The following is a 12,329-nucleotide window of genomic DNA, read 5'->3' as shown; positions in this document are numbered from 1 at the left end:
ACAAGGTTGCAAGACACAATATCACCAAACCAGCTGTATCTGTTCTAAATGTTGACAAGGGGGAAATCAAGAATGAAATCAAGAAAACAATTTTATTTATAATAGCATCAAAAGAATAAAACTCTTAGAAATAAATTTAACCAAAGAAGTGTAAGACTTTTCCATTGGAAGACAACAAAACACTAATGAAATAAAAGAGAGAAAACCTAAATCAGTGAAAAGACATCCCATGTTCATAGTCTGGAAGATTTAGTATTTTTAAGAGGGTAACAATACTCTACAAATCTACAGGTTGAATGCAATCCCTATCAAAATATCAACTAAATTCTTTGCAGAAACCAACAAAGTGATCCTAACATGGAAATTCAATGGACCCAACATAGTCAAAATAACCTTCAAAAAGAAGAACAAAGTTAGAGGACTCCAACTTCCTGATTTCAAAACTTGCTACAAAGTTACAGAAATTGAGACACCATGGAACTGGCATAAGGGTGGACACACAGACCCTTGGACAGAATTGAAAGTCCAGAAATAAACCTTTGCATTTTTTTTTTTTTAAAGAAAGAGTGAGAGAGAGGGGAGAGAGAGAGAGAATTTTAATATTTATTTTTTAGTATTTGGTGGACACAACATCTTTGTCTGTATGTGGTGCTGAAGATCGAACCCGGGCCACACGCATGCCAGGCGAGCACGCTACCGCTTGAGCCACATCCCCAGCCCCAAACCTTTGCATTTCCGATCAATTGGTTTTCTAGAAGGGAGTCAATTCAATTGAACAGATGGTGGTCGGACAACTGGATAGCCACACGCAAACAAAACAGAACAAATAGCAACAACAAAACGAAGCTGGACCATAAACAAAGATTAATTCAAAATGGATTCAAGACCTAAATGGAAGAGCTAAAACTATAAAACTCTTAGAAGAAAACACAGGTGTGAAACTGCATGACCTTGGATCAGTTGATCATCTCTCAGATATAATACCCAAAGTACAAGCAACAAAAGGAAAAAGCAGACACATTAGACATGGAAATGAACAACATTTTGCTTCAAAGATGTCAAGAGAGTGAATACAACCCACGACTCGGGAGAAAATTTTCACAACTCATATATCTGATGAGAGACTAGCGTCTAGAATATACAAAGAGCTATCACAACTCAATAATAAAAAGGTAATCGATCATTTAAAATAGACAAAGGATCTGAGTAGATGTTTCTCCAAAGATAAACAAATGACCACGTTTAAACAAATGACATGAAAAGATGCTCAACCTAGAGAGAGAAAGGAGATGAGTCAAGGTCTAGAGGGAATGTGGCTGATTGGAGGATGGAAGTGCTCTTTGGGGTGGGTGATGAAAATGTTCTAAACGGATGATGGTGATAAATGCACAATTTTGAATATTCTGGAAGCCATTGAATTTTATGTTTTAAATAGGTGACTTGAAGAGTATATAAATTATATCTCAATAAAGCTGTTTCTAAAAAGCAAGATGCATATGGACACATACAACACATCATTGATATAAAAATACTGAAAATGCATCTGGGGATATGGTTCAGTTGGTAGAATGCTTGCCTCGCATGCACAAGGCCCTGGGTTCAATTCCCAGCACCACCAAAAACAAAAAAATGAAAAAATGCAAATATCACTATTGTTCAGGAACACACACGAATGCAGTAGAGGCACGGAGACCAGCATGTGAATGAATAATAAGAACACAAACTGGGAAGGCTGTGGCAAACCCAGGAGGGGATGGTTAGTGTTCGAGGGAGACCACCAAGTGGGTGGAGAAACATTTAATTCTTAAGCTTGATGTTGGAACATAGATATTCTTGTTATTATGTCTACACCTTGTTTATTAGCTTTTAATTCTTTGTGGAAAATTTTCATGGCCGTTTCCCAATGTTTTAGGAGCTGGACTTGTGTCTTTGATATAGTAAGGTCGGAGACTGGCCTCAGGGGCCCCTGGACTGGGCGAGCACAGTGCTGGACGGAGGACAGCCATCCCCTGCAGGTTCCCTGAATCGAATCCAGCCACCTCCAGGACCATCTCCAGAACATCCTTCCTCCTGGCTGGTGGCCTGCAGCAGTAGCTTAGCCGTACAGCCAGAGAGCCCTGGTTTGAATCTCCACTGGGAGCCTGCTCCTCAGCGGCATGGCCTCTGGCAAATTGCTTCGCTTCTTTGAGCTTTGCTTTTTTATTAGTTAAATGGGAATAATACCACCTACCCCTCAAAACTGGGGCTGACTAAATGGGAAAGGTAAGGTCTCCTCTGGTGCCTGGTGGGTCCCGTCTGCTGTTGATGCTGCAGAAGCTGGGCTCTCCCTGCTCGTCTCAGGGAGGCAGGCTGTGCTGGGTCCTATACTCCTGGGCATGCTGTACCAGGGGCCAGGAGTGAATACTGGCTGAGGGGACTGACTTGTAGAGCCCCATCTTCCCTCCTCCCTTCCTAGCTGCTTTGAAAAGCAAAGCGAACAAAAGGCCCCCAAAGACAGCTCCCTTCACTACTCCTAAAAACAAAGCAATATATATAAATAAGCTGGCTCTGTCCTTCTCCAAGGATCTTTTTTTGTATCCCCAGCTGTTCATCAGCTGCTGGAGGCTCCTAGGGCAGGGCCAGCCCCCAGGGGCCCAGGGATAGGATGATGGGGGTAGGGGTGGGTATCTGTATGGAAGCTTCCTTCCTATGGGGGAAGCTCCCTCTACTTTTCTTGGAGACTGGAAGGTTGGATGCCTTGACCCAGGCCCTCAGCAGTAAGATCCAGGCACATCTAGGGGAGAGCCGGACCTCAGAAACTGGGCCTGAGAACCAGGCAGGCCAATGGTATTGGGGTTGCATTGTAGCTGAGCAGGGGAGATAGAAATCCCGCTGTGCATAGGGGCTGATGCGGGACCGCTGCCCTGGATGCCATTCTCTACGTTGAACAGAACACAGGAAGTGCATCCTCTGAGCTCTGGGCTCTGAAGCCTCCTCCTCCAGTGTCAGTCCCGGCACAGGGTTCTCAGTGGTAGGCCATTCCTCTGCTCCCTCAGGGACTTGGCTGGTTTGTTTGTAAGGGCAGAGGTCCCTGTGCCTGGTTCAGGTCTCTGCACCATCCAACAACATTCTGTGGCTAGTGAGAAAGGAGCAGGGAGGAAGAGCCCTTTGGGGCCTGTGGGCTCTGTCCTGGCCATGGGGAGACCCCAGGCACAGGGCCTCATGTGGCATGGACGCAGGCCAGACCTCAGGCCTCCCTCCCTTCAGGCAACCTACCGTGGCCCCGCTGTCCTACTCTGGTGACCCAGCTGGAAGTGATATAGCACTGTGGCCTCTGCATGGTCCTCTGGGATCCCTTGTGGCCACATCCGTCCAGTGAGTGACCTTACTAACCTATGGTCTAGGACAGGGCAGGACAGAAGGGAATGGGTGGCTTTGGGAACCAAGGGAAAAGTGACAATCAATTCTCTCCACCCTGAGCTCTTTTTTTCTGATATCTAGTGGGCCACTCTCCTACCCACACAAATGAGGGTCCTGTAGAAATCAGGGTCCAGGGCTACCACCGAGCCTTCTCTATAACCTCTTGGGAGCCATAGCTGACTGCCCATGGCAACTGCCCTCCTCCCACCCATCCTCCACCCTGCTGCCAAGGCTACCTCTCTAACAATCCAGTGGGAACATACAGACCAGCCTTCTCCATCCTACCTACCAGCTCCTCCCACTGCGGCCCACTTTAACACCACGCCCTGTTCCTGCCTAGTGCAGCGCCTCCCCAGGCTCCTGCGGGAGCAGCCTCCACCATTCCCCACTGTCTCACATGGGCCTGCTTCCCTCAACACATCACCCGCAGAGCATCTGCAGACGCTCTAGCTTCTAGGCAAAGACTTGAGGCATTATCAGGGAGGGAAGGAAGGAAGGAAGGAAGGAAAGGAGGTGGGCAGAGGCAGGGAGGGAGGGAAGGAAGGAAGGAATCCTTCAGCTCTGTTGGGGGATCCAGAGTGGCTCCAGCAAAGGTCTTTCTGCAGAGCAGGGTGGTGAGCGCCTCCATCTGAACAGCCGCCACTGGGCCTGTCACTGGGCCCCCTGGGAGCTGGGACCCACTCTGGGGCTGCTCCCTGAGTTCCACAGGAGGCAGGGAAGAGGGAGGGAGCGCTGGGAGCTTGTGGGGGTGGAGGGCGGAGAGAGACAAAGACAGCAGGAGCAGAGGGAAGTGGAAATGGGGCAGAGGCGTGCTGCTTAGCAACCACACAAGAAAATTAGAGAAGTGACAGGACCATTTTAAAAAAAAAAAAAAGAACCCCAAACTTCTCACACGCCCACGCCTGCTAAGCTTGTTGTGGCGTTTGGCTCCGCGTCGGTGAGAATTTGCAGGGCTCCTGTGGGAGTGAGCACCCTTGTTGAGGAAGCCCCGCCATCTTGGTTGATGTGCAGGAACCAGTTCCTCACCAGCTTGATGGGCAGCACTCTGGAGGGCCCTGGAGGGAGGGTGGGAAGTCCTGCAGGAGACCCCAAACCCTCCCCTTTGCCGGTCTCACCTTTTCTCTAGCTGTCAGCTCTTCCTCCTCAGCCTACCAACATCTAGAAGAGAAAGGAAGGTGTCCAGGGGTTTTGCCCTCACCCCATATTTTCCCCAGAATCCCACTCCCAGCCCCAACCCTGCTCTTTCCTTCCCACTGAGAATCTTCCCTTGCTTTTCTTTCTTAATTTGATTTTCTCTGGCTCTGAATGGAGATCAAAGAGGAAATTCTTTCCAGTCTTTTAGGAATAATTCCCAGAGTCTCCCACTAGCAGATGCATACATAATGATCATAATTATTTTAAAAGAACTCTTTCTTGCTCCCTCGCCCTCTTCTTTCTCGTCTCTCCTGCAGGCTTGAGGAAGGGAGACTCAAGAGTGTCCCTGAGGTTGCAGGCGGACCAGCATCCATCGAATTCTTCCAGCCGAGGTGGGAGACGCACACGCTCTCTCACGGAGCGTGAGAGAATTGCAGATGGTACAGGCAGCTACCTGCTGGCATTAAACCCAACTGAATCACCCAGTGGGAAAGTTACTCCCTTTCTAATTTGTTTTCAACTGTTTTAATTTCATTGAGTCTCAAGTTGGTGCTGGATAAGTCACTAACTCCTCCTGGTGTATCTTAACCTTCTTTTTATTGATACCTACCATGGACCTCAGGTTGGAGCCCAAAGCAGCTAGGTTACTCTGTGCTGCACGTATAATTTTGCAGACCATGAAAGTTTTTTTTTTTTTTTTGGTCATGGATGATCCTTTTTTAAAAAACAAGTAATTAACAAAGGCTTAGAGAAGAGCCCAGATGTCAGCCGCTAATCAAGGAACCTGGCTTCTGCCCAGCAGGCTGTGGGGGTCAGGTTCAGAGAAGCATCTTCTTTGAAGCCAGCTGGTCCAGTTGGTCAGCGGCTGGCACTGAGGCATCTTTAGATGACAGTTTTTAATTTTTGTCAGAGATGGTTGGCCTGGCTTCACAGCTCTGTGGTAGCCTCTTCTGCTCCCTGGGATTTCAGAGGTTGAGGACTGATGTCCACTCTGGGGCACAAGGCCAGAGAGTGGGTGGCTGCAGAAGACACCTCTTTTTTTTTTGGTAGCTGTGCCTGATTACCCTCTGGGCAACCTGTTTACTCCTTTCACATCTGGGGTTGGAGTGGAATGACCCCCCCCCCCACCGCCCCGGCTCTAGGGCCTGTCCCTTTCTGGACATTCTGTTCCATCCATAGCAATGGGTGGGTTCAGGGCTGGGCAGTGAGATGCACAGAGATTTCCTGAGAATGCCAGGACTGGCTCTTTCCCACTGACTTTGAAACCAAGAGGATGAGGTGCCCCTGCAGCCATTTCTGCCACCTTGGGGACGGAGCAAACAGCGAGGGAACTGGGCTGAGAAACCGGGATAGAGAAACCCAATCCTGATGGTATCATTTCCATCCCTTGATCCAGCTGTGCCTGAAGCTAGGCTCTACCCTTGGCCGCCTTTAGAGTTATCCACTGAGCCAATAAATTCCCTTTTCATGTAATCCAGCGAGGATCGCTGTTTCGGTCACTGGCAACCACAGAAGTCTTAACTGATGAAATGGCTCAATGCAAATCCTTGGCCACCGAGAGACAAAGAACTCCGAGGGCGTGTTCAACCGACATGGGCGAGTGGCATTGTCACCATACGTGAACGCGGTCATAGGAAGAGCTACCATCGTAAGGAGAAGCTCCGAATCTTAGATGATCATATCCCAGGCACAGGCTAAGTGCCAGGCACGTGATGACTTAACTCATGTAGGCCCTGCAACAATCCTACGGTGCAGATCTAGTGTTACCAGCATGGTATAGATGAGAAACCTGAGGCTCAAGGACCCTCTGTGCACTTCAGCAGCAGTTGGGGCTGGGTCCCTGAGACTCACTTGTCCCCAGTGTTCTTCTGTGGTAAACAAGTAGAACACAAAGCTCTAACAAAGTGTGTGCTTGTGAGGGGTGTGGCTGTCAGGTGGCACACAGGATGCTTATGTCCCAGGAGACCTATGTGGAGGCTACCCGTAGGAGTGGCATGGGACCCAGCTTGCTTGGCTGTCTGGGGGCCCTGCAGAAGAATCAAGTTCTTTCTTGTCCCTGCTCAGAGACAGGCAGAAAAGACCCTGGCACGAGACCAAAACATATTAAGTGCAAATTAGCTGTGTGACTTTGGACGAATCATTTCATCTTTCTGAGACCCTCTGGAAGGTGGAGACCTCAGTCCAGGCCATGTGGCTGGAGCATCCTATGGAAGGTGATTTGAAAAATAAGAAGAGGGGGTGCAGGAAGGGGGTGGGGATGTCCCTCGACTCCCCAGAAGTGAATGGGCAGGTGTGGACAGATGGAAGATGATGACCCACACCTCCTCCTCCCTGCCCAGGGCTGGGATGAGGCAGGTCAAGTGGTGACCTGAAAGGAACCTTTCTGTCCCCAAAGCAGAGAGAGATAAGAACTGTGAAGCAGAGAAGCGGGTGCTGCTACAGGCACTGGGGAGTTTATTTTTACCCTGTTATCTCTATACTGAAATGTCAGGCTTGGAGCCGCCTCTCTCACGCTGTCTCCCTGATCCCCCCAGTGTGGCAACACAGCCTGGAAACAGGCCCCCTCTCCTCCTCTGCCTTTCCATGAGAGTCACAGTGCTATGGTGACGGGAGGCATGGAAACATGGGAAGAGAGAAGTGGGAGGAGAGACCTTTTATTTGGGTTTTTGGGTGGGTTTACTTCCTCCCAGGGACCAAGGATGCACAGGAGACTCTCTGCTCTGTCGGGCACCTACTGCAAGGTTTGTCCCGTGGGCTCTTTATGTTGCAAGACATGAATTCCCACCTGAAACTGTGGTTTTTATAACCAAGAACATCGAACTGGCCAAGGCTACTAAAATATCCAGCACTGGTCAGGCTGCAGGTAAGGTTTGATCCTGGACCTCAGGACAGTGAGGAGGATTCCAGTTCTCTATCTTTTGCCCTGCCTTCCGTGTGATTGGCATTATCCTCAGGAGTCACACTGTGCTTCCCCACACCCCCTAACAGTTCCGGAATCTTCCCCTTGGTCACAAATAGCTGCCGTGATTCTAAACTCCACATCCTCATTCTGGAGGCTCCCGGGGAAAGACAGGAAGTGTGTTTTGTCAGCAGCCTGTTGGCAATCTCTTCTTGAGTTTCACTGCCTCTGATTGAGTTCTGGGCCCATCCCCGAGCCAGTCACTTCGGTGTGGGGGCAGAAGGTGAAAAACACTTCTGAGTAGCAAGAGCCAAACCATATTCCCCAAAACAGGGAAGCAGTGATTCCCTGGAGGAAATGTGGGGTGATGCATCCAGAAGGTGGGGAGCAGATGCCGAGCTACAAGCACGAGCCCGTGCTGTGGTTGATTCACATTTTACTTGCATCTTCTCGGGCCCAGGAAAGCCTCCGAGACAGGAGGCACTGTTCTTTCTTACCCAGAAATAGGCTGACATTGACATCTTCCCTTTCCAGATGTCAGTTTATTTGGGGTTCTGAGTGCTAAGAATCCCAAGTCGGTCCTTTTCAAAATTTCACTGGTCTATAGAATCTCCCACAGGTGGACAGGTAGGTTCTGGCTGAAGGGAAACACGTTTGCCTGTGGAAAGCTTCCTGCATTCAAAATAAAATCCACACTGTACCCGCTGGCCAACCGACCACTTGCCCCCTTGGTCATGTTTAGCCACACTTGCTGCTTATTATTCCTTAAATGAGCCAATTGCCGCGGAGCCTCAGAACCCTCCAAGTGCTCTTTCTCTCTGTCCAGAATGCTCTGGACGCATTCCGGGCTCTGTTTAACTGTCACAGCCTCCAACGGGTCTTGGATCAGCCAAGCAGGTCAGGCACCTGAAATTGCCGTGTGCATCGATGGTTCGAGGCTCTCTTTCCCTCCTCTAGACTGTCAGCACCGTGAAGCGGGGATTGTGTTTAGCCCCAACCACGCGCATGGCCTCCAAATCCTGGATCTATGTCTGCTACATTGTAGCTTCTCAGTATTTGTTGAATAACCGAGTGAAAATTCCTCTTGAATGGCCTTAGGAACTTTTTTAGGGTGGGGCCGTTTCTGACGCTTTTGTTGGCTATCGTTGGGTGCCTACGAAAATGCTGGGCATAACAGAAATAAAACAGCCACATTTTTCAAAGGAAGGAATGGAAGCTCTCTGCTGAAGGGAGTTGCTCGAGGTTGTACCGTATTGGCAGGTATTGGCAGGTGCTGAGTGCTTCTTTGAGGAATTCTCTTAACAAAGCCATTGCGTGTGAGCATCTGGAGGCACGGAACTGCAGAAGGGAACGTGGCGCCGTCTTTCTATACAGATTTCTGAGTACGGTGGCAGGACCACCATGTACCAGTAAAAGTCAGAAAAATGACATGTGAGGATGACATTGTTTACACCTTCACTCAACGAGGCAACTGAGATGAGTGCCCTATAAGAAAAAGGATATTTAACCACATCTATTGCAGACCCACAGGTCAAGGCCAAAGCCTCCATGTGCCAATCACCTGGTGGAATCCCCAACTTCTCTGTGGACACGAACTCTCCCTGAGACATTCTTGCTTATCCTCAGGACAATTGGGTGAGGGTATGGGTGTTCCAGAGCACCTCATGGAAACTCAAAAATATGCCACCTAACTACAGCCATCAGTCATCTCTATGCTCAACAGACAACACACCATCTGTGGTATCTGATGTGCGTGGTCCTTCTCTGTCCCCACATCCAGGCCCATTCCTCTCTCTGCTCTTTCAAAGGGCACCTTGACCTTTTCTGTACAGAAATCTCCATCATTAGTGATAGATAATATCTTTATTTAGCCAATGATTTGATTAATATTCACCTACCTCACTGGACTCCAGACTTCTTAAGGGCAGGGACGGCTCTTTTTAGCTGGATTGGGTGCTCCAGCCTGGCACCTAACACACAGATGGCCTTGTACATACTTTCAGCTCAGGATCAGAGGCTGAATTTTTTTCACTGTTAATCATACCTGTCACCTAGTCACCACCTGGCCCTAGAGTACTGTCTGGCATAGGAGAGAAGGTCAACAGAAAACAGGAGAGAAAGTAAATAAATGGACACTATTCTTTTCCTTCTTGGAGAGGGAGCATGGTTGTGGGGAAGCTATAATTAACCAGTAAATCGTACCAAGCCCAACGGTTTCACCCAAGTCCCTTCCCTCAGGCTGAGTAGGTCTGGTTCTCAGGCTCATTAACCCAACATGCTAGCAAAGGGAGCAGCTTCCGGCACAATCTAAACTAGTTCTCTGGAGTGGCTTCACCTTTGGACTTCAGTGCAACAAGTTCTGGGTTAGATATTTAAAGTTTAAGTGGGTCACAGCTCCTGGTCCTTATCACACACCCTTGAAAAACACAACAAAACAAACACCCAGGAATGGTATCGTACTTTGAGAGACAACCTGGCCCCAGTCTCTGCCTCCAGGTCAGGAAGATACTGGAGAGAAAGGGATTTTTCTTCTCCTTAGCCACACCCTCCTCCTTCCTGGGGGACATCTGAATCCTAATGGGGTCTCCTTGCATCTGATGTTTCACCAACCAAGGGCTCAAGGGTTTTTTTGTGGATCCTTGGGAGAGACAAAGGGATCATAGACCTGTTATTCCATCACCAATACAAAAATCAAGCCCCCCAAACCATACTGAGATACCACCAGCATCCAAACATGCCTGGTGTCAGAGCCACAACCCAAGTAGCTCACCCTTGAACCCTTCCCCTTTCGGAGCCAGAAGAAAAGGCAGAGGGATTCACGGGTCATCTCTTGAGTTGTAGGCTCTGGCTTGTGCCCCAGGATGAGCTCATTTCTTATTCTTAGAGACCAGACTCAAATTAAACAAACAGTTCCTATAAATAGAGCGGGGATACGCTGGGCTCAGTGTCACTGAAAGGTCCTTTTCACGGGGACAGACTCACTGCATGGATGTTCTCGGGTTACCCCGGTACTACGTGTGGCAGGGTTGTACCTTTTCAAGTGTTGTCCAGGAGGAAGAAAATAAAGCAGGTGAGTCAGACACTGGGATTTGGCCTGATTCTGTTGTCTTCATCTCTCTCTCTCTCTCTCTCTCTCTCTCTCTCTCTCTCTCTCTCTCTCTCTCTCTCTCTCTTTTCTACATGCTCATTCACACCCTGAGAAGGGGCCGAGAGGAAGGAGGTCATGCTATCAACACCCTGGCCAGCCAACTTGGGCAGTTTCCTCCTGGGAATGGGTCCTGGTTCAGATTGTATTTGACAGAATGTTCCGGCCTTTTAGATTAGATTGCAAAGTCCCTCCGGGAATGGCCCAAGTGCTAAGATTTCCTCCTGGTTTCCCCGAATGCCACCAAATGCAGGGTGGCTAGGGTTTCCATGGTGGACCCTGAGCTGCAGATGACAAGGACCCTCATCACGCATGATGATCTTTATGGCAGGGAGCAACATGAACCAGAGCCCCAGCCCCAGCATGACTTTGGTTTTAGTCACACTGAGGTGTGCTTGAGAGGTGGATGACTTCCTGCCGCCATGATAGCCAAGTGGGGGCTGGAAACGTCCAGAATAACTGAATAAACATAAAATCACAGGGAAAGGAAGCCATTACATAATGACAGCTCCATCGACTCCGCCAGGCAATTTCTGCACACTGTTCTAAGAGATTTGTAAAAATTCATTAGGTTTTTCTCTAACCCTATGATGTTGGACTTACTACTATTTCTTTTCTGCAGATGAGGAAACTGAGGCATGGAGGGATGAGGTACTTTGCACAAGGTCATGCAGCTGGTGAGTTAGGGTTGGAGGCTGTGCAGCTGTGGCCCCAGAGTGTGGCTGGTGTTTCATGGTGAAAAATCAGTACTTGGAGTATCCCTCTGCTGGCAGCTCCTCCTTCCTTCTCAGGTGACAGCTCTTCCCACTATCAATTCAGGGGTTTCTGGTGCCTTGTCTTGGGGTGAAGCCCCTAGCAGCACCTCCCCACCCATAGGAGAGGCAGAGCCATGGAACTGAGGCCAGGGGATTATATCAGATGTCAGGACTGTTGTGGGGGGAGGCAAAGATGCAGACATGCTGGACTTTCATTTCCCTGGATTTGAACTGGAACTAGGCAGTTTTGAAAGTGCCCACCACCTTGTCCCCCCACAGAGGCGGGCTGGCTACTGGGCTGAGAATGAAATCAATACTGAGAGTAACCAGAACTGCAAAGTGGGTCCTGGTGGCATCCAGAAGCCTGAGTCCAGCTGGGCCTGCTGCTGGAACCTGTGCCTCTACGTTGCACTTTTAGGAAATCTTTCCCTTTATTGTTTAAGTTGGTTCAAGTCAATCTTCTATCACTTACAATGGAAAGAGCTCTACCCGAGAGAGGCTGGCCCACAAAGGAACATGGTTTGGTCCAACTAATAACCCAGCGCCACCCATCAATGAAAGTCCATCTGCACACCCCACCTGCTCCGTTCCCAGTGACTCAAATCCCAAAGGCCATTTCCTGGCCGAAGCTTCCTCAGGTTGCACATGGCACAATTACCTATCACTGCCCTTGGTTGTCGCCACACAAAACTTGTAGCTACTTGGCACTTATTTTAATCTGCCTTGAAATACACTCAGGTATATCTATCAATTATTCATTAACATTTATCGAATGCTTCCGATGTGCTACATCCTCTTCAGGGGACGGGGATTTGGGGGGAATAATGTCAATCACATATCTGAGCCTTACTAAGTGTGGGCACCCTGCTTGGCACCCAGCAAGCACCAGTGATGTCACTGCATCTCCCAAAAACCCCAATAGATAAGAAAGGTTGTGCCTGAGGAAATGATGGCGGGGCACTGAGATTTCAAAGCTGCAAAATCCCCAAGTGAGTCA

At 49.0% G+C, this 12,329-nt stretch overlaps 1 non-coding gene across 1 annotated transcript; it reads left to right on the top strand.

Moving 5' to 3' along the window:
* The first annotated feature begins 1,545 nt into the window (after positions 1 to 1,545).
* Trnaa-cgc lies at positions 1,546 to 1,618 on the top strand. Its single transcript has one exon. It is a non-coding gene; the product is annotated as a tRNA-Ala (tRNA).
* Positions 1,619 to 12,329: the final 10,711 nt, after the last annotated feature.

Source organism: Marmota marmota, unplaced genomic scaffold (genome assembly GCF_001458135.2).
Source record: "Marmota marmota marmota unplaced genomic scaffold, marMar, whole genome shotgun sequence".
NCBI lineage: Eukaryota > Metazoa > Chordata > Mammalia > Rodentia > Sciuridae > Marmota > Marmota marmota.
This window is presented reverse-complemented; position numbering and strand designations above follow the sequence as displayed.